The following is a 27,091-nucleotide window of genomic DNA, read 5'->3' on the forward strand; positions in this document are numbered from 1 at the left end:
TTCAAAACTCTAACTATGTGGGTAGTTTTATTTGATAACAGTTTTATCGTAATGATACCTTTTTGCTCTATACCTCAAATAGTTTCCATGTTACGATACCCAATTTAAATTCCTTCCATTCTCTATAGTTTTTCTAAATTTTGCATGTTACCAATGTTAGCATGTAATTTATTCGTTACTTTGATAACATTTGATATCATGCACCTCATCCTTTTAGGATGCATACTATCCATTCGAAGCTGTGTTGGCTTACTATATGATTGTCCTATTGGTCTGACGTATAGGCATCATTCAAAACATTGTTAACAAATAACAATTCTAGAGTGATAGAGACATAAAGTAGTACATACTATATGACATATCGAATAATTTCACTGGTACGAGTTAATGGAGATAGTTAGCAGTCATATTTAAGTCATCCAATTACTGTTGTCACTCTCCATATGGTAACATTCTAACCATTTGATAACATTCTTACCATTTAAAGAGGGCATTCTATTTTGAAGCTGACACTAACATTTACTGAGAATGTGTTACATTTACCATTTATCTGGATTTACTTGGTGAGCTAATAAGTCTAACAAGAAAACTTTTTACCAATTTTTGTTATCCATCTTTGGTGTACCCAACAACAAACTCTGTAATTAAGCATGCTTATATTCATTTTGGTGTCATGGTCATTACATTGTCTTTTTCACACATGGATGAGGCTGCCCTCTTCTTGATAATTATACATTTGCAGTTAGAGTTAGGTTATATACAGTGAAAATTGTCTCTAACGCTAGCCGACTCTCTTATGGAGTGTTGCAGTTGGATTTCTTCTGTTAACATCGGAAAAGGAAATCTTCCTGCTCCCCCTCTTACTTTGACGTACTTGGACCATGGATTATTCATCATGCTTCTTCATCGCTGTAACACCCACAAACCAATTTTGGTGATTTGGTAAGGGTGTCGATCGACACCTTCTAGTGACGCATCGATCGACACCAGCTGTGGCCGGTTTGGTAGGTTCAATTTTAATTATCCAGTTTGCGTGGTTGGTTTAGGGAATCCCTAAATCGAGTTGTAAAATGGGGAAAACGACCTAGGGTCGTGTTTTTGGTGTTATTTGGCCGCTTTTAGAGAAAAAGAAAGAGGGAAAAGTGTTCTTGAGCTTTTGGGAAGAGATTGAGAGATTCCGGGCTGTTCTTGGGAGATCTAAGGCTGGGAAGGTGTTAGAAGCTTGCTAGGAGTGAGGGAATTCGTTCTTGTTGGTCAGAATCTTCTTGAAAGAGGTGAGTGCATGACCATGGCTTATCTAAGCTAGGATCTCTAGATTTTATGTGATTTGGTGCTTATGTGGTTGTTTCTTTGAGTTCTCTATGGTATTTCGTCGCTCCTTTGGCTGGGTTTGGATTCTGGGAATGCATGGAGCGGATTGGAGAAGATTGAAGGCGAGATTCGGAGTTTTTGATCGAAGGAAGTCGCTGCTTGACATGGGTGTCGGTCGACACCAGTTGGGGTGTCGGTCGACACCAGTTGGGGTGTCGGTCGACACCAACGCGAGGACGGCTCGAGACTTTGGCGAGTGTCGATCGATGCCATGTGGAGGTGTCGGTCGACACAAACTAGGGTTTTCGGGAGTGTCGGGCAGGGTGTCGGTCGACACCAGTATGGTGTCGGTCGACACCAGACGGTTAGTGTCGATCGACACTATCTGGTGTCGATCAACACCCTTCTTTCAGTTACGTCGGATGTTGCATGCTTTGTATAATGCCTGGTTTGTTTTATTGATTGTTGATTGTGGCATGTAGAGATCTTATTGCTTGTGTGTACAGCCCATTAGATGGGAGGATTGCCTCACTGAGTGTTTATCAAATACTCATGCATCTCAATTTGTGTTTGTGGTGCAGGTAAAGGCAAAGTGTGATCGTGGAATCAAGGCAATGAAAAGGAGGATGTTCTAGGGACTCGATTGGATGTTGTCTGGCATTGCTAGGTTGCTAGAGTTGGGTCATTAGAAACATTGCTAGGTTGCTGGTTCCTTGTTTCTTGTTGGTTGGTATTGGGATATTTCCTTTGCTATAATATTGGTCTATTATTGGTTATTACTGGTTTATTATTGGATATTGATTATGTTATTCCGCTGTTGAATGTGTTGGTGGTTAGGTGGCTAGTGGGTATGGGACCACTAGCTGTAGTTTATTTTATTATATTATATTTATTATTTATTATTAAATAAGAAAAAAGGGTCGGTCGTTTCATTTTGGTATCAGAGCCCTTACGGTTCTAGGTTTGGGTTCAGTAGGTTTCTGTTGTAGATGTTTGGGATTTGCATGCTTGATTGATTATGTGAGTTAGTCAATTCTGTGTGGCATGGAGTCCTAGAACATCCTCTTCGAGCCGAGTGTGTGATTCCACGGTGAGTTGATGTTTCTGTGTTATAATAGAAATTGTTTGCTTAGCCATCTGTTCATGGTAGTGCAGATGGTTAGAGAGGATGCTGTGGCTGGTCGAGGTCGTGGACGCGGACGTGGCCGCGGACGTGGTCGTGGTAGGGGCAGAGCCCCAGTGGTTAGTGAGACCAAGGACCAGAGTGTGACAGCTGAGGGTGTTAGCGAGTCGCAGGGTGTTCCGGGGGATTCCGTGAGTGTGGCAGGAGGGGGCGGTGTTGATGCTCCAGTGGCCGATGATGCTAGGGTTCCGGGTGTGGGGGTCCCAGCGGGTGGAGTCCCTGGTGTTGACGTTGCGGCTTTGCTAGCACAGGTGTTAGAGCGGTTACCACCAGTGGTACCGGCTCAGGCTCAGGTAGTGCCACCAGTGGTGGCGGAGGAGCGGCAGCCAGTGGCTGCGGATGTCGGGGTCCATACTCGTTATCTCAGCATGTTGACAGAGATGGGTCGGTTGCGTACTGAGCAGTTTTCGGGAGGTGTAGATCCTACTGCTGCGGATGCGTGGAGGACGAGAGTGGAACGTAACTTCCATACTCTGAGATGTCCTGAGGAGTTTTGGGTGGACATAGGGGTCTACTTTTTGATTTGTGATGCTGAGTTGTGGTGGAGATCTGTGGCTGCTAGGAGGGTGCAGCGGGAGATGACTTGGGCTGACTTCGTTTTGGATTTCAACCGCAAGTATTCTTCCCATCTTGTTGTAAAAACTGCTCTTCCTCTGATATTGCATGAACATGCTGCTGCTGGCTGAGTAGTTTATCGAACTTGTCATTGAGGGATTTCATGTCCCTCTTATACTTGGCATCTTCCTCTCCGGTAGATCGCATAGTGTGATCATACTCCTCATTATAATGTCCATCAGATTGAGCCAAGTTCTCCACTAGGTCTCAACCTTCATCAACATCCTTGTTGAGGAAGTTACCATTGCTTACGGTGTCCAGAAACATCTGTATCTTGGGGACCACTCCTCTGTAAAGTGTGCTTAGCAATGAAGCATTGCTAAAGCCATGATGAGGACATCTGGTAGTGTATCCCTTGAAACGTTCCCAAGCTTCACTAAACGTCTCATTGTTCTTCTTCTGGTTACTATATCTATGCCAGAGTCAGTGGGGAAGTCTACGGTGAGCAGTATCCCGGTAGTGGAGGAGTTTGAGGATGTGTTTCAGTCTTTGCAGGGATTACCACCATCTCGGTCGGATCCTTTTACCTTGAACTGGAACCAGGGACGATGCCGTTATCCAAGGCTCCTTACAGGATGGCTCCAGCAGAGATGGCAGAGCTAAAGAAGCAGCTAGAAGATCTGTTGAGTAAGGGATTCATCCGTCCTAGTGTATCACCGTGGGGAGCGCCGGTGTTGTTTGTGAAGAAGAAGGATGGAAGTTTCAGGTTGTGTATTGATTATCGGGATTTGAACCGGGTCACTGTGAAGAACAAGTACCCTCTTCCTAAGATCGATGAGTTGTTGGATCAGTTGAGGGGTGCTACTTGGTTCTTCAAGGTAGATCTGGCATCGGGTTATCATCAGATACCGATAGATGAGGCAGATGTGAGGAAGACTGCTTTCAGGACGAGGTATGGGCACTATGAGTTTGTGGTGATGCCTTTCGGGTTGACTAACGCACCAGCAGCGTTTATGAGATTGATGAACAGCGTGTTTCAGGAGTTTCTGGATGTATCTGTCATCATTTTCATCGACGATATTCTGGTTTATTCTAAGAGTCCTGAAGAGCATGCAGTGCATTTGAGGGCAGTTATGGAGAAGCTGCGGGAGCATAAGTTGTTTGCTAAGTTGTGCAAGTGCAGTTTTTGGCAGCGTGAGATGGGCTTTCTGGGTCATATTGTTTCTGCTGAGGGGGTTTCAGTAGATCCAGAGAAGATACAGGCTATCAGAGATTGGCCTAGACCGCAGAATGCCACAGAGATCATGAATTGTCTTGGGTTGGCAGGATACTACAGGAGGTTTGTGCAGGGGTTTGCAAGCAGAGCACGTCCTATGACTAAGTTGACAGGAAAGGATGCTCCTTTTGTCTGGTCAGAAGAGTGTGAGGAAGGCTTTGCAAGCCTGAAGGAGATGTTGACTACTGCGCCAGTGTTGGCTTTGCCTGAGCAGGGAGAACCCTAGGTAGTTTATACAGATGCATCTAGAGTTTGTTTGGGGTGTGTTCTGATGCAGCATGGGAAGGTGATTGCCTATGCTTCGCGGCAGTTGCGGGTGCATGAAGGCAACTATCATACTCATGATTTGGAGATGGATGATGTAGTTTTTGCCCTGAAGATTTGGAGATCTTATCTTTATGGTGCAAAGGTACAGGTGTTTACAGATTATAAGAGCCTGAAGTATATATTCACTCAGCCTGAGCTGAATTTGAGACAGAGGCGGTGGATGGAGCTTGTGGTGGATTATGATTTGGAGATAGCCTATCATCCCGGTAAGGCTAATACGGTTGCAGATGCTCTGAGTCAGAAGAGGGTAGCTTCGGCTCAGGAGCAGGAGATGGAGTCTCTGGTTGGAGAGATCAGTGCTTTCAGCTTGTGTGCTGTTTTACAGGAACCGTTGGGTTTGGAAGCAGTTGACAGAGCAGATCTTCTGAGTAGGGTGCGGTTGGCTCAGGAGAAGCATTTGGGGCTGGTGAATGCCTCTAAGGATGTGGATTCAGAGTATCAGGTCTCAGATAATGGTACTATCTTGGTGCACGGTCGGGTTTGTGTACCCAAGGATGAGGAGTTGAGGTAGGAGATTCTGAGAGAGGCTCATGCGAGCAAGTTATTTATTCATCCAGGAGCGACTAAGATGTATCGCGATCTCAAGAGGTACTATCATTGGGTCAGGATGAAGAAGGATGTAGCTAGTTGGGTTTCGAGGTGCGATGTGTGTCAGCTAGTGAAGGCCGAGCATCGGGTTCCTGGCGGTTTACTGAAGAGTTTACCCATTCCTGAGTGGAAGTAGGATATGATCACCATGGATTTTGTGGTAGAATTGCCAGTGTCACGGACCTTTGATGCTATTTGGGTCATTGTGGACCGGTTGACTAAGTCAGCACATTTTCTGGCCATTAAGAAGACTGATGGAGCAACGGTCTTGGCTAAGAAGTATGTGAGAGAGGTAGTCAGATTGCATGGGGTGCCAGCGAGCATTGTGTCTGATAGGGATTCTAAGTTCACTTCGGCGTTCTGGAAGGTATTTCAGGCAGAGATGGGCACTAAGGTGCATATGAGTATAGCTTATCATCCCCAGACATATGGGCAGTCTGAGAAGACGATCCAGACGTTGGAGGATTTGCTGAGGATGTGTGTATTGGATTGGGGTGGCCATTGGGCAGATCACCTGAACCTGGTAGAGTTTGCTTACAACAACAGTTATCAGGCGAGTATCAAGATGGCTCCTTATGAGGCTTTGTATGGGAGACCATGTCGTACACCATTTTGCTGGACTCAGGTGGGGGAGAGGAGCATGTTTGGTGCTAGTTTTGTTCAGAAGATCTCAGAGAAGATTCGGGTTCTCAAGCTGAACATGAAGGAGGCTAAAGATAGGCAGAGGAGTTATACCGATAGGTGGAGGAGAGATCTTGAGTTTCGGGTAGGAGACAGAGTGTACCTCAAGATGGCCATGTTGTGGGGTCCGAACAGGTCATTGTCAGAGATTAAGTTGAGTCCGAGGTATATGGGTCCATTCAGAGTGATTGAGCGGGTTGGACCAGTGACATATAGATTGGAGTTACCTGAGGTGATGCGTGCATTCCATAAGGTTTTCCATGTGTCTATGTTGCGGAAGTGTCTTCATGAGGGTGAGCAGGTGTTGGCTAAGATTCCTGAGGATCTTCAGCCTAACATGACATTGAAGGCGAGACCAGTGAGGGTTCTCGAGAGGAGGATCAAGGAACTTCGGAAGAAGAAGATTCCTTTGATGAGAGTCCTGTGGGACTGTGATGGTGTTGAGGAGCAGACTTGGGAACCTGAGGCAAAGATGAAGGCAAGGTTCAAGAAGTGGTATGAGAAGCAAGCCACGACTTGAGCTTGTTTAGCCTTGTCCCATCTGTAATCCGTGGCTGGAGCGGGAATGGAGTATTCCAGCCCATCTCTCTTGTTACTCGGTCGCTTGGGGTGGTTGGTTGTGCGACTCAGTAACAAGATGAGGTGGTGTTCGGGGTACAAAGTTTCCGTGAGGCGGGGTTTTTGAGGAAAGTTTCCTGAAATAGAAGTTTCCAAAAGTGGAAAGTTTCCAAAAATGGAAAGTGCTAAATATGGAAAGTTTTACGGGAGTTAGAATTTGTCCATTTTAGCGGTGGAGAGCCTTGGAGGGGCTTGTGTGTGGCCTTAGTGGCGGAATTTTGAGTCAGTGTGCCAGTGTGTGGCGGTCTTTTTAGACATTGTGTGGTCTTTGTGACGGGCTTTTTAGCCAGAGTGTCTTTGTGACGGTCCTCTTTAGGACATTTGTTTGGCCTTGGTGGCGGTCCTCTTTAGGACATTTGTTTGGCCTTTGTGGCGGGCTGTTTAGCCAGAGTGTCTTTGTGACGGTCCTTCGGGACAGATTGTCTTTGTGACGGTCCTTCGGGACAGATGGTCTTTGTGACGGGCTTTTTAGCCAGAGTGTCTTTGTGACGGTCCTCTTTAGGACATTTGTTTGGCCTTGGTGGCGGTCCTCTTTAGGACATTTGTTTGGCCTTGGTGGCGGTCCTCTTTAGGACATTTGTTTGGCCTTGGTGGCGGTCCTCTTTAGGATATTTTGTTTGGCCTTTGTGGCGGCCCTTGTGGCATGTATATGATCCTTGTGTGGTCATGAGGTATTCCAGTAAGGGGATATGTGGTTGGTAGGACATTGAGATGTTTTTACGCGAGCCACGGGAAGGAAACCTAGATAGGGATAAGACTCACACGTGTTCAGAATTGTTTGCTCGCGGCTCTTGGAGGACTTAGGTTCTCCTAGTACTGCCATATTCAGAGACTTTGTGGCTTGGGAGTATGGTTGGTATATCGACTTCGGACGACGGTCCGGAGGTGCGCTGTAGGGTGACGACCCGAGAGACGAGGTTAGATTTTTCCTTATATATTATGGCATGCGGGTTTAGGCCCGATGAGGAGCCAACATTTGGCATGCAGACTTAGGTTTGATGAGGAGCCAATAAGAACTCAAGGTCTAGGCCTATGAGTAAAGGAAAGTCCAAAAGTCGAGAGCAAATGACGCCTGGAGCGTGAGTCTATCGCCTAGAGGTGACCTTCTGTAAGATCGGTCGGAGGAGTGCGGGCCGTGGAGGCGGTTGCACGGGAGTCCTTGGCTGATGGTTGTTCGAGATTCGAGGACGAGTCTAGTTTGGTGGGGGAGAATTGTAACATCCGTGAACCGAAATCCCGGTTTGGGAGTTGCATCGGTCGATGCAAATGTTGCATTGATCGATGCAAGGTTGAGTCTCTGCATTTTGACTTAAGTCGTTTTTGTCTCATTAGTTGTGGGGAGCCATTTTTGAGAGAAACGAAAGGAGAGAAAAAGTTATTGAGAGTTCTTGGTGATTTCTGGAGATTTGTGGCGTTTCTTGGTGAGATCTGTAGTTGGGATCGTTGTAGGAGCTTCCTAGGAGCTTGTTCTTGGTTGTTTGAGGTTCAGATTCTTCTGTGGCAAAGGTAAGTGCATGACCATGGCTTATCTAAGCTAGAGATCTCTCTGATTTGCTTGTTATGTGTTGTTAGGCTGGTTAGATTGTTATTTGGGATGTTAGGAAGCTTTCTTGTGGCTTGGGATCGAGTTTTCGTGGTTGCAGGAACGAAGATCCGGCGAGAAGCTTCGGAGGAAAACGATGCTTGGCATTGCATCGATCGATGCACTTTGTGCGTCGGTTGATGCAAATGCGAGGACGGCGCATAAACTCTAGGGTTTTCGTGTTATGTCGAGCATGCGTCGGTCGACGCAGATCTTGCATCGGTCGACGCAACCTCCATCTGGTGTCGGTCGATGCATGTTGGTATCGGTCGATGCAGAGTCCTGGTTTATTATTGTTGATTGTTGAATGTTGTTTGATGGTTAGAGATGTCTCTATTGCTTGTGTGTATAGCCCAGTAGATGGGAGGATTGCCTTACTGAGTGTTTATAAAATACTCATGCATTGCAATATGTGTTTGTCGTGCAGGTAAAGGCAAAGTGTGATCGTGGAATCAAGGAAATGAAGAGGAGGATGTTCTAGGGACTCGATTTGATGTTGTCTGGCTTGCTAGGTTGCTAGCGTTGAGTCATTAGAACATTGCTAGGTTGCTGGTTCTATGATTTCTCCTATTTGATTATTGGAATTAACACTGGCTATTATTCTATTGGTTATTATATTTATTGGATATTATTTATTGGTTATTGAGATTGGTTATTCCGCTATTGGTTGTGATTGTGGTTAGGTGGCTAGTGGGTATGGGACCACTAGCTGTAGTTTATTTATTATATTATATTTATTATTTATTATTTATTAAAAAAAAAAAAGGTCGGTCGTTTCAATGCCCCAGTGTATGGCATCGTGTGCACCGCTTCCGTGAAGTCCGCTGCAAATATTGTCATTATCAAGTTAAGAGGTTCGTTACAAGCTTCAATAGTTATTTATTATCTTTGAATTTACCTTGAACTCCCCCTTTGAAAATATACGTGATTTGCGCGGGCGTCCAGGTGGTCTTTGAACAAACGGTGGAGCAAGCTTTCCTCCCCCAACGTCTCCGGGTGAAGGTGTTAGGTTACCAACATCCGGCACTGGCATGATGAGGGTTTTGTATGCCAAACGGAGATTTGGGACTGTGCTTGAATAGCTGCAGCAATTGCATTACTGCAGGGGATCGTTAATAGCTGAAATTCTCTGCAAGTGCATGTCCTCTCCCACAGATGAACTGCGAAAACTGATTCATCCTTACCCCTGACCTCATAGATGCCGTCGCCTATTTTGTAAACCATATACCCTGCTCCCTTTTCAAAGTTCTCAATTACCATTTCATTTACCTTGGGGGGGCAATATGTTCTCCTCTTGTTGTGCTGCTTCACGCTGAATGGCAAACCAAGTTACTAATGTGGTTCGGATGGTCTCAAGGATCGAAATAACGGGGTAATCACGTGCCATAGTCAACACATTGTTTAAGGACTCAGCTATGTTGCTTGTAATTACGTTGAAACGTTCCCCCACGAAGTGAGATCGTGTCCAATGCTCGAAACCGATGCCAGTTAGGTAGTCTGCACATTTTCTGTTCATTGCATTGATCTCCGCAAAAGTTTGTTGAAATCAGCTAGTCTGTAAACTCTTGCTGCGCTCGACACCAATGCTCCTAAAGTCTCTGATTTGAAAATCGCAATGATATTCCTCTTTAGGTGGACCATGCACGCCGCATACGATGCCATTGGGTACACCTGTAAAGATAGCGACGTAAAAAACCTGTTGCACAATAACTAAAATGATAGCAGCTACTAATTATGATATCATCATATGTAACAACATATTTGATAAGTTGACTATATGCATTGACGTTGATTAGAACTAATATTATATTACATAGGTTATCTAATAACACCATTACTGTTTAACTCTAATATTATCTTACATAGTGGACCATATAGGCCTTGATTGGAACAACATATACTAGAGCATTAGCATTATGCAGCATAAGCATCAAGGTGCATAAACTGTATGCTATGATTAATATAACAGATTTAGTTGATTGATATAGCAGTGGAGTATTAGATGTTATATTTATATTTAATATATGATACTAATTAAAAAATATAATTTAAATGTGTTTCATTAAGAAAATTAATTATCACTCATTACTATATAATTTTTTAAAAATATATTTTACATTTAATAAATTTTATAAATTGTTATATATATAAATGTGTAATTTAATAATTTTTAATTATATAAATTTATAATGTTACACATTAATTACAAATAATTAATATATGATAATTTTTTATAAAAGTTTATATCTATATTTACATTTTTAATTTCAATAACTTTTTAAAATATATATAATATAACACACTAAACTATAATAAAATAATAATATATTATAAACGTTTTATCTACAATAATATTTTAATATATTAAATAAATTATTATATTATTTTAAATAATAACATTAAGTAGTTTCTCATATATATAGATTTTCTATTTTTACAAAATAAATTAATTATTTAAATTTATTTTAATATATATTAATATTTTAGAGTTAAATGCTTGGGAAATGCTCCCTTATATGCTCTCATAATAAATGTTGATTGGATGATAAAATTAAAAAAGCTTCCTCATATGCTCTTCCAATCAAGGCCATAGCCAATAAGCATTAAAACTAACATGTTTCTTACTGGTGGAAAAAATTAGCATTTCAGATCGTACCTGACGTATACTTGAGTATATAGAGGAGTGCCTGTCGGACACAAATACCATGTATGCTTCGTCTGGCACGATGTCCGTTAGCTTTTGTAAGAACCACGTCCAGGCGTCATCGTTCTCACTGTTAACTATTGCAAACGCAAGAGGGAACACCTGGAAGTTTGCATCCTGAGTGCTTGCAGCAATGAGACAACCTCCATATATGCCTCGTAGGTGCATACCGTCTATGATGATTACCTTTCTCATGTAGGCGTATCCTTGGATTGATGCGTGCAGTGAGAGGAAGAGATACTTAAACCGATCAACTCCATTACTATCTAATTTAGTTTCCAGGGCAACTTTTGAGTTTGGATTTGTTTGTAAGAGCAGCTTGATATATGGTTGAACCAATGCAAAGCTTCCTATGGCTGAGCCCATGGCATTGTCCATCACAATTTCCCTCGCTCTCCATGCCTTCCAATAAGATACGTTTAGGCTGAACTCTTGACAAAGTATGTGACGGCGTTCATTTGGCCGTGGTCCCCTACCAACGCCGGCATACCGTGTCTTCATCAGACTTCCAATAACCGTAGTTGTTGCTTGTTTGTGGAAATCTCCTCTTGCGTCGACACTGCAAGTGTGTTGTAAAGTAATGCTTCTAATCTCAAGTCGGTCGCTGTCATCCATTTTATGTGCAAACACACGGCATGGACATGTGTGACTAACACATACAGCCAACACTTTCATCGTGCTCGATTTTGAGGTTACAAAATGGAATTTCCGACGTATTGCGTGGATAGCCATTTTGATGGTACAGTCTTCCTTGTTTTTGAAAATCCTCCCCACGAATATCTCGTCGCCTTCGTAATCAGCGTCTTTTAACGCCCTGTTTAGCAGATCTGTACATTACCATCAACATAAATAACGTATTTGTTAATTCGAATGATATCGGGTAACGAGTTTAGCAACTAATAAAGATCGATTGATAATGATTTTTGTACCTTCTTCACCGGGATCATCAAAATATGGTGGTGCGTCACTGTCACGCAATACAGTCGGTACTGGAGTCTCTCTAATTGCTACCAAAGACCTGCTAGTGTTTCCGAACTCACAATTCGGAACTACGCTTATATCCATGCGACCACCGGTCACACACTCGTTGGCATTCGCAGGGAAGGCACCATATGTACCAGAAGCAGGGGCTATATCGAGGTGTACTCCCACATCAAGAGAATGGTCCCCCATCGTTTCATCACCTGTTTTTAGATTACTTTGTTAGTAAGATTCATAGGTGTTGGAAGTGAAAGTCAGAATATTCGGGGCACATGCATTACCTGTGTCATCTTCCAGGTCCTTAGATGAGAATGTCTCGCTTGTAGGTTGCGTGGTGGGCGTCGTTGGCGTAGTATCTGTAGAGCTTGTCGACGACACTGTCAGGATATCTGGCGGGTTAGTAGCTACTCTAACACCACCTGATAGGCTTAAACGTAAGCTGTCATCTTTAGCTGTAGAAGGTTGTACCGGGACCCCAAATTGCAGCGCCCTTGCCGTCCTATTTCTAGCTGCTGTCTGTTCAACTGTCCCCAATGGTATACCATCGACACTGAACTGCGTAGCGTTTATTTCCCTCCACATCTCCGACTGGTAGTGTTTGCGAAACGCCTCGAATTCCGCAGTATCATTGGGATCATCTCCAACCATCTTCTCCTTTCCCTTCGATTTGGTGACCGTTCCGGAGCCGCCAATTCCTTCGGCTGTATGACCGGTAGCAGATGCATGTGGTTGGTCCGTGATTATCCGTATCCCTTGATTACGAGGGACGGTTGGCTGTCCAAATCCATAGTGTGACTCTCCACTGTTTAGGTTTACATCCGTAGGCCTTGTAGTCGCACCCCCAGAAGTTGTGTTACCGAAACTGTTACGTGTTAACATATTAAGTAACGCGTTGTCCCATACCGCTCTAGCTTCCGCGGTATTCCAATACATATCCGATATCTCTCTTGCCGTATATGGCGCCACGTCTAACAGGTTCCGGTTAGTTGGTTCGTCTTTTTTCTTTCCTGCTTTGATAACCCTCACGCGTAGATGCACTTCTTCCAGATCTGCTCGTATTGCCATGAATAGAGTCGTGTCTTCATCATTCTGGATCTGGATTGGGTCGGCGCGTTTCCAGTCAGGCCCCATCATCCACTGTGGCCAATGGTACGTAAACTCGATCTCGTCATCTGCCCTTAGATCCATCCGTTCTTTAACAAAACTGACAACCTTTGCAAATCCGTCTTTTTTCTTTCCTGCTTTGATAACCCTCACGCGTAGATGCACTTCTTCCAGATCTGCTCGTATTGCCATGAATAGAGTCATGTCTTCATCATTCTGGATCTGGATTGGGTCGGCGCGTTTCCAGTCAGGCTCCATCATCCATTGTGGCCACTAGTACGTCAACTTGATCTCGTTATCTGCCCTTAGATCCATCCGTTCTTTAACAGAACTGACAACCTTTGCAAATCCGGTTTCGCGGAGCCGGACAGCTAAGTAGTAACCTTCGGGAGTGGCTACGTGTTCGTAATTGCCATGCCCATCTCTTTTCCACTCCCCTTGAACCAGTTGTACAATCAGCGTCATCAATCACCTGTAACAGCATAGTAGGAATAAACTAGTTATCGCGGACCTAACATAGTTATATGTTACAATACTCACTCGCAATAAAGGTGTACACGACAACAAACATAGATACCTCGCAGTAAATACCCACCTTACACTTTAATTCTCTGGGTGTTTATCTCTTTCTTCACCAAATTCGCAATATCTTCTGTGTCTTACCCTTCCCTTTGTATGAGTACCAAAAAAGCTATAGCGGTAATAAATAGCCAGCCGAATACTTAGGGTATCCCAACAAAGCAAATAATATCTACTAGAATCATTTCTTTTTTACAAAATCTTGCTCTTCCCTATGTGCCAGGCGGCGGAAGATTCACTATCACTTGGTGCATTAAATGCTCCACTATCTGCAACATTAGATTTTATAAGATACATTAAGATATTCCAGCAGTTTATGCCTCTATAGGTTCGACGCAATATTAACTAGGTATTTAGGGGGTTTATAGTAAAAAAACAAAACCTGCCAAAATAAAACTAATTTTTAGATTAAGGATAGTACAGACTTAATTTTTCATTTATCCGGGGCTACAGATTAATTTAACCCTTCATTTATTTATGCGTTTGCTTTTAGTTTGATAAAGTTTATACCTACTATAGTACTAGCTTGTAGTTCCAAGTAACAATAAAACCTATCTCTCTCTTATTTTATTTTCTTTTTCTCTTAAGAAATTAGAACACCAATCCATTAAATATTCGTCACCTCCTCGGTATGCAATTAGTTGTTGATTATTTATAAAAATTGAAGTCCGACTCACTTATTGGAGTTATATATCTATATATATAAAGTTACCTTTCCTCACTCCTCATACTGTCACATAAGCAACTCATTTTTTTTTATTTGGGCCTAATCCTAAAAACTAATCCACTATATAGTTTATAATCTATTAATTCATAAAACTTTAAAAGCCCATATTAAACCCAAATGTTTTAAATAAATGAATATTTTTAAATAGTAAAAATAATACTATTGATTTATTTTAGTAATAATATTATTATTTTAGTAATAATATTATTATTTATATTTTAACCAAAAATGATCATATTCCAAAATTTAGAATGGGTTAATAAGTTTTAGAATATAAGTAAGATTTTAATGCATGGTGGAGTAAAAAAAGAGTTTATGCAATTGTATTTATAAAATTCTAAACATAAAAATAAAGTTGAAGTGAAACATTAGTTTCTAAGAAACAATTTCAATTATAGAAAAATAAAAGATTAATTACTCAACTCAACTTAAAAGTTTTGATCTTAAACGAAAACATTGTAAGGGTCGCAATTTTTTTTAGGGAAAAACTATGAAAATGAATCTTGAAAAATTAATCCATCTAAAAAACATAAAATCAATGGTCACAAAATCTAAAAAAAATGATATGTAAGTCATTACAAAAAAGTGACATGTATTGCATATCTCAGAATGCATATTATCAACCGGAGCTACAATTCTATAACATGATAAAAAAAAAAAGAAATACAAAACAGACTTGAGATTTTATCAATTTATGATAAAATTAATCCATCTAAAAAAACACAAAATCAATGGTCACAAAATCTAGAAAAAATGATATGTAAGTCATTACAAAAAAGTGACATGTATAGCATATTTCAGAATGCATATTATCAACCGGAGCTACAATTCTATAACATGATTAAAAATATATATATATATATATATATATATATATGTAATAGGCTTGAGATTTTATCAATTTATGATCAAATACTTTTAACCAAAAACATTGCCAGAAACAACATATTATTAAAGTACAACATGTTCTTTTTAGAAGACGAAGTTGAGGTTGCATCACAAAATTAGCATCTGAAAATAACATATGAGGGGTTTAGACAAATATGTAACTTGGATTAGTGAACGGATGTCGGGTTTAATCATTTCACCATTTAAGCATTCTTGACTTGGTCGGAAATTCTATTATGGCAGGTGATGCACTTGTACAACTCCGTTGTAGTGACATAACACTAAAATGTTTATGAATCTTTGTATATTTATATTTAATGTGGGATATCGATATGTTTAAATGATCTTTATAATTAGGTCAATGATCGACATTCGGCGTTAGAAATTTTAAAATGATGTTTTCATTGGATATGAATATGGAATGTACTATTCGAGAGAGATTTTTAAGTCATTTTTTTTACTATGTGATATATTATTGATTTACTAGAAAAACATTATTGCGACACTAGACAATATAGATATTATATATAGATTAGTAAAATAAGTACGACTTTTATTTGCATTTATCTTTTAAACTTCAAATGATTAATTATATTTATATTCAATGATTCTTATTCTTAAAAATTTTAAACTAAAATTCCTCGCAAATAAATATAACAAATAAACATTATCTTCAACTATATATATGTTTTATGTTAGTAAATTAAGTTTAGTGTTTATATAGATTTATACTCAAAAGTTTCAATAAATATATTTGAGCTCAAGAATTTATATTAATAAAAATTATTTTAAATTAAAATCCCGCGCGTGCACGGGTTCAAATTCTAGTATTAGTATATAGTGAAGTTATAAACAAGAGTATATTTCTAAAAAAACAAAAAGTATATTTCTGAAAAAAAATCCATGATTACTAATTCCTTAAAAAGTCATGTTGTACGTAGAATATCTCGAGAAATATTTTCATCATTAAAGACTAATTCCTTAAAAAGTCATGCTGCAATTTGTGCGTGAACAGATTATATGAATATATCACTATATTTATATTTATAATACACTACCATTATATACTTAACTTGAATTCTCCAACCAACACGGCAACGCTGCTCAATATATAATATAAAATTTTATAATCTTTTGTGAAAACAATTTTTTATTTATCAAAAGGATATGAGCAGGCTGAAGTATTTTCACATGTACTTTGCATTTTGATAGTTAACATTGACAATTCACATTTGACCGACCAAAATAGAAACGAATTAAGGCATCGCAGAATCAATATCTAATAGCTCTGTTTTAAAACGCGGCTGCCTAGCCGTCTATGCACCCGTTTAATCGCTGACCGGAACACTACCGCCGCGATTATGTGCAATTTGGTGTAATAAATCGTTGACCGATTTTATACTGGTTAAGTGTTGAAAATCAGTTATTCAACCGATTTAATAACTTAAAAACTCAACTAATATTGGACAGGCCTTATAATTTGAATGGGCCTTATTTTCGTCAAAACCTTGAATCTATATATAAGTGAAGTTGTTGTGAGCACCCCTTTCTTCCATCAACCGATGTGGGATACGAAAACTTGCATTATGACTTTTTACTTTGTTTTTGTTATAGAAGTCAAGACTTTGCGTATTGTTCTTAAAGTGGAGTCTATTGACATTTATTATCACAGTAGTATATGTCTATTTCCTTCTCTATATATACAAATGTTTTTGTACGATTAAATGTATTACTACCTTACCATAAAAGATCAATGTAAAACTCTCTCCCTATGTCTTTTCTCTCCCTCCGTTAGTTTATCATATACTAGGAGTTGTTACGTGCTACGCACGGGCTTATCTTAGTATTTGTTCGATTGGTAATTTTTTTAACTGTTCGATTGCTTTCTTAATTGGATTTTTTTTAATTGATAAAAATTATATAAATTTTAGGGAGAAGAGTATGTATCTTAAGTAATTAAACTACACCCTCATGTATAATAATAACAAAATGTTTAAAAGCTTAGACTGATTCTTTTTTAGGACATGTTGTTTTGCGATGTAACCATTTTGCAATACACTTAAGGCAAATTTTGTGATTATAAAATAGATGATTTATGTAATATATTTGTAAACATTGAAATGATATTTAACATTAAAATGGTCAATCAATATTTAAACAACTTCCAGAATACTAAATTGTTTGATGTAAGCTGTATGGGCAAATGATCATCGTCTTTGTTCTGTTGGGTCAAGACGTAATGTGTCAACTAAAAATTATAGACTCATATAGTCATATTAATACATGTCACTTTCAAATTACGACAATAACTTGTTTGGATGTTGTTTCCGCTGTGGCTTTACAGAAATAGCCGAGATCTACCATCATTGTTGAGTTTTGAATTTATCCCATGAGTAATCTTTTATTAAATATGGTGAAGTTTAGAGATATAAAATAAATATTATATTCCTTAATATTGCACATTTTTCATCCTCAGATTCAGATAATGTGTAATTTATTTCTCTTTTAACTGTTGGTAACCCCTAACATCAAAAGCACATTTTTGTCCTGTCAACACAAGATGGAAAATGATACGAATCCTTCAAACTTCAAAGCCTATTCAGTGGCTTTAAACCAAAAATAAAATAAAATAAAGATCAACTTTTGGTGATTTTATTCACTTCGACATTGATTAAGGCAAATCCTCATCATCTTTATTTTGTTGTTACGTGAAGACATAAGCGAAAGTTGAAATTGTAGCACCCACAAACCAATTTTTGGTATTTTGGTAAGGGTGTCGATCGACACCTTCTAGTGAGGCATCGATCGACACCAGTTTTGGCCGGTTTGGTCGGTTCAATTTTAATTGTCCGGTTTGCGGAGTTGGTTTAGGAAAAACCCTAGCTCGGGTTTTTAAGGAGGGAGCTCGAGTTTTTCTCCTCTCTTGGCCGCTTTTGTCAAAAACAGAGAGAAAGAGGAGGAAAGCTTTGTTCTTGAGTTCCTGGGAGTTTTTGTGAGATTTTCTTGCTGTTCTTGGGAGATCTAAGGCTGGGAAGGTGTTAAAAGCTTGCTAGGAGTGAGGGAATTCGTCCTTATTGGTCAGAAACTTCCTGCAAAGAGGTGAGTGCATGACCATGGCTTATCTAAGCTAAGATCTCTAGATTCTATGTGATTTGGTGCTTATGTGGTTGTTTCTTTGAGTTCTCTATGATATTTCGTTGCTGTCTGGGCTGGGTTTGGCTTCTGGGAATGCAAGGAGCGGATTGGAGAAGCTTGGAGGCGAGATTTGGAGTTTCTGATCGAGGGGAAATCGCTGCTCGGCATCGGTGTCGGTCGACACCAGTTGGGGTGTCGGTCGACACCAACGCGAGGACGGCTCGGGACTTTAGCGAGGGTCGAACGATGCCATGTGGAGGTGTCGGTCGATGCAAACTAGGGTTTCCGGGAGTGTCGGGCAGGGTGTCGGTCGACACCAGTTTGGTGTCGGTCGACACCAGTTTGGTGTCGGTCGACACCAGATGTTCAGTATCGATCGACACCATCTGGTGTCGGTCGACACCATCTGGTGTCGGTCGACACCCCTTGTTCAGTTACGATGGACGTCGCATGCTTTGTATATTGCCTGGTTTGTTTTATTGGTTGTTGTTTGTGGCATGTAGAGATCTTATTGCTTGTGTGTATAGCCCAGTAGATGGGAGGATTGCCTCACTGAGTGTTTATCAAATACTCATGCATCTCAATTTGTGTTTGTGGTGCAGGTAAAGGCAAAGTGTGATCGTGGAATCAAGGCAATGAAGAGGAGGATGTTCTAGGGACTCGATTGGATGTTGTCTGGCATTGCTAGGTTGCTAGAGTTGGGTCATTAGAAACATTGCTAGGTTGCTGGTTCCTTGTTTCTTGTTGTTTGGATTGATTAATGTCGATGATTATGGTTATTGGTTTTTATTGGAGTATTATTGGATATTATGTTGGTGTTGTTATTTCCGCTGTTGTTTGTGATTGTGGTTAGGTGGCTAGTGGGTATGGGACCACTAGTTGTAGTTCTATTTATTATTATTATTATTTATTAAAAAAAAAAAGGTCGGTCGTTTCATTTTGGTATCAGAGCCCTTACGGTTCTAGGTTTGGGTTCACTAGGTTTCTGTTGTGATGTTTGGGATTACATGTCTTGATTGATTATGTGAGTTAGTCAATTGTGTGTGGCATGGAGTCCTAGAACATCCTCTTCGAGCCTTCAATGAGATTCCACGGTGAGTTATTGTTATGTTTCTTTGTGTGGTATTGATTTGTTTTCTGCTTGTTAGCCTCTGTTCTTGGAAGATCAGTGGTTAAGGTGTTTGAGTTGTTGGTCGTGGACGGGGACGTGGTCGTGGTCATTGTCGGGCGGGTCCCGAGGCCAGCGAGTGTGTAGTCCAGAGTTCCACGAGGAGGTACGTCAGAGGGTCGCAAGCGTATCAGGAGGGACCAGAGGGGATTAGCCGGTGAGCGTGCCGGGGGTGCTGGGAACCCAGGTGTGGGGTTGCAGCAGGTGGAGCCCAGGGTCGAGATGATCGCTTGGCGGATCTGTTGGCGTGCTGTTGGAACGGTTACCGAGAGGGGTACCAGTGTAGGCTCCAGTTGTGCCACATGTGGCGGGGTGCAGTCGAGGGCTGCGGATGTTGAGGACTTTCCAACTTACGTTTAAGAGGATGGAGCGGTTGTAGATGACCGGTATGAGATTAGTCTCAAGAGGTATCGGGCCTAGAGAGGCGGATATGTGGACATATGCAGTTGGAGCAGATATTTCTCTGCTTGGTGGTTAATCCAGTTGGATATTATAAGTTGAGTGGGTAGGTGTAACATTGCAATGTTATACTCGGATCACAGGAGGTAGTTGTGTCGAGAGATGTTTATAGTCGTTAAGGATTGTTGCTCCTGAGGGGATGGTGATTCCCCTGAATACCGATAGCTCGAGGGGCTGAGGGCTCCGAGAGTGGCAGAGGGGATGTTGTTCTCCTGAGGGGATGAGTAGTTCCCCTGATACCGAGATCTTGAGGATTGTGGTCCAAGAGTGAGACGGTATAACTCGAAGACGCTGGTCTGAGAGTGAGATCGGTATGATTCGAAGGTTTCGACCTAAGAGTGGAAGAGTTGGGAGCAAGCAATTCCTAGGACGTGAGTATAAACATAACGATTGAATGTAGACCTCGAGAGATTTACGGTGGTTTAATCTTGGATTTTAGGATTATGTTGGCCGTTGGGCCAGGGTTTTATGAACCAGAGCGGTTATGAATGTGTGGCTGTTTTGCCAGGATTGTGAGACCAGTGGTGCCGGAGTCCCGGGAAGGGGAGTTACAGCAGGATTGATTCAGGAGAGGCATGTTTGCCAGATACATAAGTTCACGGAAAGCCTTCATGGCAGGATAAACTAATCGTTGCAACGATGTTGGATGAAGTTCATTGGAGATGGACAGGGTTGCTAGATTCAAAGTTTTGGTAAGCTTGTTGGAGGGAATAAGTCAAGTGGCTTGAGTTAGCGGCCTGCAAAGTATTTGAAGCGGTGAATCAGAATATGCGAGCGTATGGTACTTGTTTGTTTTATTACGTTCGTATTGATGATTTGCTGTGGAGAATTGCCAAGCGGAAAGCTATATTTGGAATAAGCTAACTTGTGGAAGATTCCCTAACTGGCAAGTTACTAGAGGTTTTTGGAGGAACAAGAGGGTTGATATTCAGGTGGGGGCGAGTTGATGTCGGCATACTTGAGTGTTGGTTTAGTTGAGCTGAAGAAGTAACTAGAGGATTTATGGAGCAAGAGATTCATACGTTCTAGTGTATCACCGTGGGGAGCGCCGGTGTTGTTTGTGAAGAAGAAGGATGGGAGTTTCCGGTTGTGTATTGATTATCGGGGTTTGAACCGGGTCACTGTGAAGAACAAGTATCCTCTTCCTAGGATCGATGAGTTGTTGGATCAGTTGAGGGGTGCTACTTGGTTCTCCAAGGTAGATCTGGCGTCGGGTTATCATCAGATACCGATAGATGAGGCAGATGTGAGGAAGACTGCTTTCAGGACGAGATATGGGCACTATGAGTTTGTGGTGATGCCCTTCGGATTGACTAACGCGCCAGCAGTGTTTATGAGATTGATGAACAGTGTGTTTCAGGAGTTTCTGGATGTATCTGTCATCATTTTCATCGACGATATCCTGGTCTATTCTAAGAGTCCTGAGGAGCATGCAGTGCATTTGAGGGCAGTTATGGAGAAGCTGCGGGAGCAGAAGTTGTTTGCCAAGTTGAGCAAGTGTAGTTTTTGGCAGCGTGAGATGGGCTTTCTGGGTCACATTGTTTCTGCAGAGGGGGTTTCTGTAGATCCAGAGAAGATTCAGGCTATCAGAGATTAGCCTAGACCGCAGAATGCCACAGAGATCAGGAGCTTCCTTGGATTGGCAGGGTACTACAGGAGATTTGTGCAGGGGTTTGCAAGCAGAGCACGTCCTATGACTAAGTTGACAGGGAAGGATGTTCCTTTGTCTGGTCAGAAGAGTGTGAGGAAGGCTTTGCAAGCCTGAAGGAGATGTTGACTACTGCGCCAGTGTTGGCTTTGCCTGAGCAGGGAGAACCCTATGTGGTTTATACAGATGCATCTAGAGTTGGGTTGGGTTGTGTTCTGATGCAGCATGGGAAGGTGATTGCCTATGCTTCGCGGCAGTTGCGGGTGCATGAAGGCAACTATCCTACTCATGATTTGGAGATGGGTGCTGTAGTTTTTGCCCTGAAGATTTGGAGATCTTATCTTTATGGTGCAAAGGTGCAGGTGTTCACAGATCATAAGAGCCTGAAGTATATATTCACTCAGCCTGAGTTGAATTTGAGGCAGAGGCGGTGGATGGAGCTTGTGGCGGATTATGATTTGGAGATAGCCTATCATCCTGGTAAGGCTAACACGGTTGCAGATGCTCTGAGTCGGAAGAGGGTAGCCTCGGCTCAGGAGCAGGAGATGGAGTCACTGGTAGGGGAGATCAGTGCTTTGAGCTTGTGTGCTGTTTCACAGGAACCGTTGGGTTTGGAAGCAGTAGATAGAGCAGATCTTCTGAGTAGAGTGCGGTTGGCTCAGGAGAAGGATTTGGGGCTGGTGAATGCCTCTAAGGATGTGGATTCAGAGTATCAGGTCTCAGATAATGGTACTATCTTGGTGCACGGTCGTGTGTGTGTGCCCAAGGATGAGGAGTTGAGACAGGAGATTCTGAGGGAGGCTCATGCGAGCAAGTTATCCATTCATCCAGGAGCGACTAAGATGTACCGTGATCTCAAGAGGTACTATCATTGGGTCGGGATGAAGAAGGATGTGGCTAGTTGGGTTTCGAGGTATGATGTGTGTCAGCTAGTGAAGGCTGAGCATCAGGTTCCTGGCGGGTTACTGAAGAGTTTACCCATTCCTGAGTGGAAGTGGGATATGATCACCATGGATTTTGTGGTGGGTTTGCCAGTGTCACGGACCTTTGATGCTATTTGGGTCATTGTGGACCGGTTGACTAAGTCAGCACATTTTCTGGCCATTAAGAAGACTGATGGAGCAGCGGTCTTGGCTAAGAAGTATGTGAGGGAGATTGTCAGGTTGCATGGGGTGCCAGCGAGCATTGTGTCTGATAGGGATTCTAAGTTCACTTCGGTGTTCTGGAAGGCATTTCAGGCAGAGATGGGCACTAAGGTGCATATGAGTACAGCTTATCATCCCCAGACAGATGGACAGTCTGAGAGGACGATCCAGACGCTGGAGGATTTGCTGAGAATGTGTGTGTTGGATTGGGGTGGCCATTGGGCAGATCACCTGAACCTGGTAGAGTTTGCTTACAACAACAGTTTTCAGGGGAGTATTAAGATGGCTCCTTATGAGGCTTTATATGGGAGACCATGTCGTACACCATTATGCTGGACTCAGGTGGGGGAGAGGAGCATGTTTGGTGCTAGTTTTGTTCAGGAGATCTCAGAGAAGATTCGGGTTCTCAAGCTGAACATGAAGGAGGCTCAGGATAGGCAGAGGAGTTATGCTGATAAGAGGAGGAGAGATCTTGAGTTTCAGGTAGGAGACAGAGTGTACCTCAAGATGGCCATGTTGCATGGTCCGAACAGGTCATTGTCAGAGACTAAGTTGAGTCCGAGGTATATGGGTCCATTCAGAGTGATTGAGCGGGTTGGACCAGTGGCATATAGATTGGAGTTACCTGAGGTGATGCGTGCATTCCATAAGGTTTTCCATGTGTCTATGTTGCGGAAGTGTCTCCGTGAGGGAGAGGAGGTGTTGGCTAAGATCCCTGAGGATCTTCAGCCTAACATGACTTTGGAGGCGAGACCAGTGAGGGTTCTCGAGAGGAGGATCAAGGAACTTCGGAAGAAGAAGATTCCTTTGATGAGAGTCCTGTGGGACTGTGATGGTGTGGAGGAGCAGACTTGGGAGCCTGAGGCAAGGATGAAGGCAAGGTTCAAGAAGTGGTATGAGAAGCAAGCCGCGACTTGAGCTTGTTTAGCCTGGTCCCATCTGTAATCCGTGGCTGGAGCGGGAATGGAGTATTCCAGCCCATCTCTCGTGTTACTCGGTCGCTTGGGGTGGTTGGTTGTGCGACTCAGTAACAAGATGAGGTGGTGTTGGGGTACAAAGTTTCCGCGAGGCGGGGTTGCGAAGTTAAGTTTCCTGAAAAAGAAGTTTCCAAAAGTGGGAAGTTTCCAAAAGTGGAAGGTGCTAAATATGGAAAGTTTTACGGGAGTTAGAATTTGTCCATTTTAGCGGTGGGAAGCCTCGGAGGGGCTTTGTGGCCTTTGTGGCGGACTTTCGAGTCAGGGTGCATGTGTGTGGCGGTCTTTTTAGACAGTGTGTGTGGCCTTAGTGGCGGGCTTTTAGCCAATTGTGTGGCCTTTGTGGCGGGCTTTTAGCCAATTGTTGGCCTTTGTGGCGGGCTGTTTAGCCAGAGTGTCTTTGTGACGGTCCTTCGGGACAGATGGTCTTTGTGACGGTCCTTCGGGACAGATGGTCTTTGTGACGGTCCTTCGGGACAGATGGTCTTTGTGACGGTCCTTCGGGACAGATGGTCTTTGTGACGGTCCTTCGGGACGAGTGGCCTTGGTGGCGGTCCTCTTTAGGACATATGTTTGGCCTTGGTGGCGGTCCTCGTTAGGACATTTTGTTGGCCTTTGTGGCGGCCCTTGTGGCGTGTGTATGATCCTTGTGTGGTCATGAGGTATCTCGGTGAGGGGATATGTGGTTGGTAGGACATTGAGATGTTTCTACGCGAGCCACGGGAAGGAAACCTGGGTAGGGATAGGACTCAGACGTGTTCAGAATCGTTTGCTCGCGACTCTTGGGGGACTTAGGTTCTCCTAGTACTGCTATATTCAGAGACTTTGTGGCTTGGGAGTATGGTTGGTATATCGACTTCGGATGACGATCCGGGGGCGCGCTGTAGGGTGGCAACCCGAGAGACGAGTTTGGGCTTTTCCTTATATATTATGGCATGCGGGCTTAGGCCTGATGAGGAGCCAACATTGGCATGCAGACTTAGGTCTGATGATGAGCCGATGAAACTCAAGGTCTAGGCCTATGAGTAAAGGAAAGTCCAAAAAGTCAAGAGCAAATGACGCCTGGAGCGTGAGTCTATCGCCTAGGGGTGACCTTCTGAAGATCAGTCGGAGGAGTGCGGGCCGTGGAGACGGTTGCACGGGAGTCCTTGACTGATGGTTGTTTGAGATTCGAGGACGAATCTAGTTTGGTGGGGGAGAATTGTAGCACCCGCAAACCAATTTTGGGTATTTTGGTAAGGGTGTCGATCGACACCTTCTAGTGAGGCATCGATCGACACCAGTTGTGGCCGGTTTGGTCGGTTCAATTTTAATTGTCCGGTTTGCGGAGTTGGTTTAGGAAAAACCCTAGCTCGGGTTTTTAAGGAGGGAGCTCGAGTTTTTCTCCTCTCTTGGCCGCTTTTGTCAAAAACAGAGAGAAAGAGGAGGAAAGCTTTGTTCTTGAGTTCCTGGGAGTTTTTGTGAGATTTTCTTGCTGTTCTTGGGAGATCTAAGGCTGGGAAGGTGTTAAAAGCTTGCTAGGAGTGAGGGAATTCGTCCTTATTGGTCAGAAACTTCCTGCAAAGAGGTGAGTGCATGACCATGGCTTATCTAAGCTAAGATCTCTAGATTCTATGTGATTTGGTGCTTATGTGGTTGTTTCTTTGAGTTCTCTATGATATTTCGTTGCTGTCTGGGCTGGGTTTGGCTTCTGGGAATGCAAGGAGCGGATTGGAGAAGCTTGGAGGCGAGATTTGGAGTTTCTGATCGAGGGGAAATCGCTGCTCGGCATCGGTGTCGGTCGACACCAGTTGGGGTGTCGGTCGACACCAACGCGAGGACGGCTCGGGACTTTAGCGAGGGTCGAACGATGCCATGTGGAGGTGTCGGTCGATGCAAACTAGGGTTTCCGGGAGTGTCGGGCAGGGTGTCGGTCGACACCAGTTTGGTGTCGGTCGACACCAGATGTTCAGTATCGATCGACACCATCTGGTGTCGGTCGACACCCCTTGTTCAGTTACGATGGACGTCGCATGCTTTGTATATTGCCTGGTTTGTTTTATTGGTTGTTGTTTGTGGCATGTAGAGATCTTATTGCTTGTGTGTATAGCCCAGTAGATGGGAGGATTGCCTCACTGAGTGTTTATCAAATACTCATGCATCTCAATTTGTGTTTGTGGTGCAGGTAAAGGCAAAGTGTGATCGTGGAATCAAGGCAATGAAGAGGAGGATGTTCTAGGGACTCGATTGGATGTTGTCTGGCATTGCTAGGTTGCTAGAGTTGGGTCATTAGAAACATTGCTAGGTTGCTGGTTCCTTGTTTCTTGTTGTTTGGATTGATTAATGTTGATGATTATGGTTATTGGTTTTTATTGGAGTATTATTGGATATTATGTTGGTGTTGTTATTTCCGCTGTTGTTTGTGATTGTGGTTAGGTGGCTAGTGGGTATGGGACCACTAGTTGTAGTTCTATTTATTATTATTATTATTATTTATTAAAAAAAAAAGGTCGGTCGTTTCAGAAATTGAAGTCCCATATCACAAGTTAACTGAAATCAATTACAAATCACTTCGTCTAACGTTGTTTCTTCTAATGTCTTCCTTCGATATATATATATATATATATATATATATATATAATAGAGATCTGATCATCTATTTTAAGCTTTAGGTCTCCCTATCCGTAGTAATCTTAACAAATATCCAAGTTAGAATAATATATAAATAAAAGAATGTATAATTTAAAATTTTAAACTCAAAAAATCATTTTCTAACACAATTATACCGTTGTGTGATATATATCTTAGGCTAAGCTGCATTGTTTTAACTTTATGAATATGTCGTAGTGTACATGCACGTAGACTCATGGTGTCTCCATAACTTAATAGAAAACTTTACTCAATATGGCAATAGAAAAAAAGCTTAAAGGAGAAAATAAGAGTAACTAAATTTTTTATTTGATTGTTTGGTCATTCTGTAAAGGTTTTCTCCTCCACCTATTCACCAGTCCAGACTACTACCTTACATGCTTGCATAAACTTTAGTTCCTTGTCTGAGATCTTAAATCCTCCATTTTCCTTTAAAAATGAATTGTGCAATGAGCAAATCATTTACATGATCTAAAGGAAAAATGCTTCAGAGACATTAGAATTTTCCTCGAATCATAACAATAATTTGAGTATGAAGTAGAATACATCACATGAAATATACATATTAAGAAACCAGCCAGTCAACCATTATAGTAGCAGAATTTGGCCGTTTAAAATTAGGACAATATAGAATTTTAGTCAAAGAGAAATAAGAGATTGGAATGTATAAATTTATGACTAAACATTGAATTTGATTTTTGGATATAAATGTAAGCTAATTTATTGAGATTTTAAAGGTGATAATGGGATTTAAAAATTATATGTGCAATGAGCAAATCATTTACGTGATCTAAAGGGAAAATGTTTCAAAGTCATTAGAACTTTTCTCG

At 42.1% G+C, this 27,091-nt stretch overlaps 2 pseudogenes across 1 annotated transcript; one reads left to right on the top strand and one right to left on the bottom strand.

The window, feature by feature from the left end:
• The first annotated feature begins 3,431 nt into the window (after window positions 1-3,431).
• LOC147938057 (small nucleolar RNA R71) lies at window positions 3,432-3,523 on the top strand (annotated as a pseudogene).
• Window positions 3,524-8,941: 5,418 nt separating this feature from the next.
• LOC147938058 (uncharacterized) lies at window positions 8,942-10,090 on the bottom strand (annotated as a pseudogene). The gene is made up of 2 exons (XR_015565345.1): window positions 9,984-10,090; window positions 8,942-9,792 (listed from the first exon to the last, which is right to left on the bottom strand). The product of XR_015565345.1 is annotated as an uncharacterized LOC147938058 (transcript).
• Between the last annotated feature and the right edge of the window lie 17,001 nt (window positions 10,091-27,091).

Source organism: Camelina sativa, chromosome 9 (genome assembly GCF_030686135.1).
Source record: "Camelina sativa cultivar CO46 ecotype springtype chromosome 9, ASM3068613v1".
In the NCBI taxonomy this organism is placed as follows: Eukaryota; Viridiplantae; Streptophyta; class Magnoliopsida; order Brassicales; family Brassicaceae; genus Camelina; species Camelina sativa.